Source organism: Babylonia areolata, chromosome 19 (genome assembly GCF_041734735.1).
Source record: "Babylonia areolata isolate BAREFJ2019XMU chromosome 19, ASM4173473v1, whole genome shotgun sequence".
Classification (NCBI taxonomy): Eukaryota; Metazoa; Mollusca; class Gastropoda; order Neogastropoda; family Buccinidae; genus Babylonia; species Babylonia areolata.
The window spans coordinates 30,864,529-30,870,528 of record NC_134894.1 but is presented as its reverse complement, the minus strand read 5'-3'; the positions used below and the strand labels follow the sequence as shown (position 1 = coordinate 30,870,528).

At 44.2% G+C, this 6,000-nt stretch overlaps 1 protein-coding gene across 1 annotated transcript in view; it reads left to right on the top strand.

The window, feature by feature from the left end:
* The first annotated feature begins 1,425 nt into the window (after positions 1–1,425).
* Positions 1,426–6,000, top strand: part of LOC143293614 (octopamine receptor 2-like) — a 186,978-nt gene continuing 182,403 nt past the window's right edge. The window contains exons 1-2 of the mRNA XM_076604699.1: positions 1,426–1,561; positions 3,051–4,667. The gene's annotated coding sequence lies outside the window, so the exon portion shown is untranslated. The remainder of the gene's footprint in view (positions 1,562–3,050; positions 4,668–6,000) is intronic.

Here is a 6,000-nt window from a genome sequence, read left to right as displayed (position 1 = left end):
CCCTTTCTCAGCCCCTTCTCACGCCCTTTCTCAGCCCCTTCTCACCCTTTCTCAGCCCCTTCTCACCCCTTCTCACCCCTTTCTCAGTCCCTTTCACCCCTTTCTCAGCCCCTTCTCAGCCCTTTCTCAGCCCCTTCTCACCCCTTTCTCAGCCCCTTCTCACGCCTTTCTCAGCCCCTTCTCACCCCTTTCGCAGCCCCTTCTCAGCCCTTTCTCAGCCCCTTCTCACCCCTTCTCACCCCCCCCCCTTTCTCAGCCCCTTCTCACCCCTTTCTCAGCCCCTTTCACCCCTTTCTCAGCCCCTTCTCAGCCCTTTCTCAGCCCTTTCTCAGCCTCTTCTCAGCCCTTTCTCAGCCCCTTCTCACCCCTTTCTCACCCCTTTCTCAGCCCCTTCTCACCCCTTCTCACCCCTTCTCACCCCTTTCTCAGCCCCTTCTCACGCCTTTCTCAGCCCCTTCTCACCCCTTTCTCACCCCCTTCTCACCCCTTTCTCAGCCCCTTCTCACCCCTTCTCACCCCTTTCTCACCCCTTTCTCACCCCTTTCTCACCCCCTTCTCACCCCTTTCACCCTTCTTAGCCCCTTTCACCCCTTTCTCAGCCTTTTCTCAGCCCCTTCTCACCCCTTTCTCAGCCCTTTCACCCCTTTCTCAGCCCCTTTCACCCCTTTCTCAGCCCCTTTCGCCCCTTTCTCAACCCCTTTCTCAGCCCCTTTCACCCCTTTCTCAGCCCTTTCTCAGCCCCTTTCACCCCTTTCTCAGCCCCTTTCACCCCTTTCTCAGCCCCTTTCACCCCTTTCTCAGCCCCTTTCACCCCTTTCTCAGCCCCTTCTCACCCCTTTCTCAGCCCCTTCTCACCCCTTTCTCAGCCCTTTCTCAAACCCTTTCACCCCTTTCTCAGCCCCTTCTCACCCCTTTCTCAGCCCCTTCTCACCCCCTTCTCACCCCTTTCTCAGCCCCTTCTCACCCCTTTCTCACCCCTTTCTCAGCCCCTTTCACCCCTTTCTCAGCCCTTTCTCAGCCCCTTCTCACCCCTTTCTCAGCCCCTTCTCACCCCTTTCTCAGCCCCTTCTCACCCCTTTCTCAGCCCCTTCTCACCCCTTTCTCAGCCCCTTCTCACCGCTTTCTCAGTCCCTTCGAACCAAAACAAAAAACATGACACACTGACACACGCCAGACAGACTGACAAACCACTGACAGAGATGGGATACTATACTAATACCGCTTCAGTCGCACGCGCCTGGCTCATTACCGCAGCAGCAGCCACTCGCAGTCGAGGTTGCATCGCCACAAGCACGCGCGCGCTTTCCACGACTTCGGCTGTGCGGCATGCTTTCGGGTAAAGTCTCGTGTTCTGCGCTCAAAATCGTCGTTGTTGTCTTTTGGTGAACACAGGAAAAAAAACACGTGGAGAGGAACGAACACCCTTAGCACGTGTGGATAAATGTCAACTCGGGCTGACTTTAAAAAACAACAACAAAAAACCCGAAACAAAACCAGCTTACGCCCGGATGTAGCTGTCACCTGGTAAAAGTTGTATGCAGCAGACTTTCAATGTTTCAAGGTAAGAAGGATTATTGTTTCACAGAGAGCAAGAGTTATAATGTCTCTTATGAACGGATTTCTAATGACAACAGTTAAAAGTACATTTCGCTGGTTTTGAAATACTAAAAGGTGAGAAAGAAGAATGTTTAACAGAAAGTAGGCCACTCAGTTAACAGTGACAACTGAAATTCAAAATGAGTCAAAGTGACTGTGACTGACCTATGCCAATATGCCGTGGTTGAAATATTGCACCTGCACACAACTTGAATTCCTTCTTGGTATTTTAAGTTCCTATTTTCTGTTGTTTTGGTCAGCTTTATTTTAGTTACATGGGAAAACAATTTGAGCGTAACATCAAAACAAACGCAAGTGTGTATAAAACCCAATGTAGTGTTAATGTCATAATGGACATAGATCAATTTCAATACTGAGTGATAAAAAATTAAAAAAAATAACCGAAATAATGACATCTTCACTCTGATCTTCATTTGGTTGAGGGGGATAAATTCAGTGGATGCGGATGTTGTTTGGAACGAGACAGTGCTCATGGATTTTTTTTTCCCATATTAGTAATATTATTAGTATTACTTTCTACAATATTTATCATTAATAATAATGATAACAATAATGATAATGGTGATGATGATGATGACTATAATCATTATTCCATCAGATCATGCTAAATGTATGCTCAAAGCGCTAAGCATTTACAAGAGACAATCAAAAACTGAACAGTGACATGAACTTTTTTTTTTTTAAATCGATCCACGTAGCTGGAAATTATCAAATCATCCGACACTGAACTGCCTGAAGCAACTGCTGAGAAGCTCGTGATCGTGACCGATATTGTGAACGCATCCATACCCCTTTACCTTCATGCCCCCACGCGTGTGTGTGTGTGTGTGTGTGTGTGTGTGTGTGTGTATGTGCGCGCGCGCGCACACACACACACACACACACACACACAGCGGTTTGCATTCAGTAGTGGAAATCACCTCTCATTACGATAATGGTTGTTATTAACCTGCAATGAGGATTGTGCCACCAGCAGATACCCTTTCTGCTTCTGGCTCATTTGCGTGAGGCAAAGTATTATGAACTGTTGCATCGTTAGGCTTCAAACGGCAACGACTGGATGACAGAACATATTTTACGCCGTTTTCTGTTGCATTTTATGTCACGAGGACACGCAAACAGCCGTTAGAATTGTCTAGGGGGGTTGATCCCTTTGGCTATAGAATATGCCAATGGGGCATTTGCCCCTTGCATTCGAATGCGTGCAAAGAAGTGATTCTTAGATTGAAATATACCATAAAAAACGGCGAATTTTTCCTGGATTTCCTTGAAAATAATCGCCAAGGCCTCTCCATATACTTTTCGATTTAACTCAAGACTTTGTTTCTTTACCTTTTCGTGTTATACGGTGAATCTATATCCATTTATTACTGAAAAGAACTCTCGTTTTTTCACGTACAAACCCAACGTGATACGACTCGGTATATTTGCAGGTATTGAACGTCTCCTCAGCAGATGGCAATGCTGAAGGTTGACAGCGTACACCCTACGGGAATGGAACAGGACTAATTGGACTCCAGCTGGGACATTTTCTCAACAGCCCAGGAGCAAAAACACGTGGCAGCAGGATGCCCGCTTTTTCCAATACCTGTGTCAAGTATCGTGGGTTGTTTTCAGGAGAGGGAACGAATTCAGCCCAGCAGGACCCTCCGTTCTTACCACAGCCGTGGTAATCAAACAGACAATGCCCTTTGTTTTTACTCCTCGTGTGCACCCCCTCATTGACAGGATCGGCTCCAACCTGGCGTGAAGCTTATGAAACGGTGCTGCACAGACACACTGAAACAAACATTCTGCAGCTTATTGTGGGCTGATCTGTTCATTAATCTGTTGAGCAGCCACAGACTGGATCGTCAGTGTCCTAGTTTCTGGAGTGTTACTGTCGTAACACAACATTTCTTAAGTGCTAAATTTCCTGCTGGTTTTGTGGTATATGAGTGTGTGTATGTGTGTGTTTCATCTGTTTTCCATGGCAAAACCAGCCGACAGCCTCGAAAATATCTACATTGATGACTGCCACTCTTGCAGCAAGTAAGAGACACGAGTGCATGTGCTGCGAATGTGTGTCTACTTATTTGTCAGCGTCTCAGTGTGGGTGTCAGTACAGGTTTGTAAGCATTGCAGTTAGTCGTTCGTTGTACTGGACTGTGACACAAAACAGATTGAACTGCATCAGGATGCATGCATCACGATTTGCCTTTCAGTCTTGATTAATTCCCCCTTTTCTTGTCTGTCACCGTGGTTTGCTTTGCTAAATACGGTTCTTCTTCCAGCCTGTGCTGAAATACGCAAAACCTTTGGTGATCTTGTTTCCTACGTTACCCCACATGAATTTGTGTCCACGGCGTAAATCTCAAGGAGTAATTATTTTTCCATTACCTACGATCCTCCACGGATGTTTGACTCCACATCGTCTATTACAAGGCCCTCTGCCACGCCTGGCTGAAGAGGATCGGCCACGTTGTTTATGTCTTTTCACGGGCTGTCAGCGTCACTGAACAGAACCAATAAAAAGATCAATATTGTGTAAATGCGGTGCACATAAACACAGTGGACTAATCGCGGAAGCATTAGATTTTTTCCCGCTTTTTTTCCCCTCCATCCCGCCCACCAACGACAGCTGTTGTTTGCACACGTAACAACTTCCACCGTGGGTTCTTTGACCTGCCTCTCGCACAGCCCTACAACAAAACCCTCTTGCAACCTGTGTCAAGTTAACTGCGCGCGTCTCCAAAATAAACACGACTTCTCTGCGAAGCATTGTAGACAGTTTCTGTAAACGATCAAGTGATTTTTTTTTTGCGTGTGCCACCTAACAGTTAGCTAATGGCAGGTTTCAGCGAATGTGTGTTTTGAGCAGCCAGTGAACAGAATACCACACAAACCTCTCCGACAAAAGCCCATTCCGGAATGGAAGTTCCCAGGGTTTTTTTTCCATCCTCTTCGATAGTCTGCGTTCGAAAGTGAGTTCACCAGCCTGGACTAAGTGAAAGAGAAAGAGGAAACTGATGGGCTATGTCTCCACTGGCCTTACTGTCTGCAGCTATTAGGTGAGTATGGAAATGGATGTCCCGTTTGTGTGAGCGACAGGGAGGAGGTGGGGTGGGGAAGGGGGAAGCTGGACGGAGGGAGGGGCTGAATGGAAGTTTGGTGGGTAAGACAGGGAGAGGATGGGGGCAGGGTTGATGAAGTTGCTGGCTGGGCAGCACTTAAGTCTTTTTTCTTTTCTTTTCTTTTTTTTTTGTTTTTTTTTTTTGTTGTTGTTGTTGTTTGTTTTATTTTTAACATCTGTGTGCTTTTCCTTCTATTTGTTTTTTTTATTTTTCTATAAAAAAATAAAAATAAAAATCTTCTTTCTTTCCCTTTCCTTTCCCCCTTTCTTATTCTTTCTTTCTGTCTTTTCTCTTCCTTTCTTTACTTGTTTCTTTCTTTCTCCAGTTCTTTTGTTGTTGTTTTTGTTTTCGTTTTTCTTCTGTTTTGATTCACCAGTCATTCGTTTACTAATTTATTCTTCACCTTTCCTTTCTTGTTGCTTTTTATTCTTTTTCCTTGATAGCTATCTTTTGAGCTTTGACTTTCATTATCAGTCCTTTTTTTTATTATTATTATTCCTCGTTTGATTCAGTCTTTTCTTTCATTTCACATAAGTATTTCAGGGGGTGTTTTCTCTTTTAATTTGTTTACTGCATTTATTTCACTTCTTTATTTTCCCCATACCATGTGTCCGAATGAATTCAATCAGTTACCAACAAACATCTAAATGTCACACATTCAAATTTGTTTCTCTTTCCTAATTGATATATATATATATATATATATATATATCGTGTTTGTGTTATTTTCGTTTAGTTTTCTTCTTTGATTCTGTCTTCCTGTGTGTGCTTTTTTTTTCCTTGTGTGTTCATACAACTTTTATCCTTCAGCCTTTTTTCTTCCTTTTTTTCCCCCCTTGTATTGTCTTTCGGTATCCCTTCCTTCCGTTTTTCCTTGTGGATTCTGAATTTCTGTGTAATTTTGAGTGGACCACAGCGTAGAGCACATACCAGTTATGTTTTACACTATCTTGTGTTTTGTTTCTTGCTTTCTTTCCTTTTTTTTATTTTTTTTTTACTGTTCTTAATTGGTAAATTGATTGATTGATTGATTGATTGATTGATGATTCACCTACACACCCCACTTCTCACGACCACACATTTACAGTACAGTGTATCCCGCGTTATTTCCTCTCGCGGGCCTATCGATTTTGTCAGGATGTGCAAACATGCAAACAAACTCGTGTCCTGTCGTTGAACTGCTATGAAGAGTGGCTGTCACGGGACATACTGCACGTGCCTGATGTGTTTAATCAATCATCCAAAATTATTATTAGTAGTAGTAGTAGAA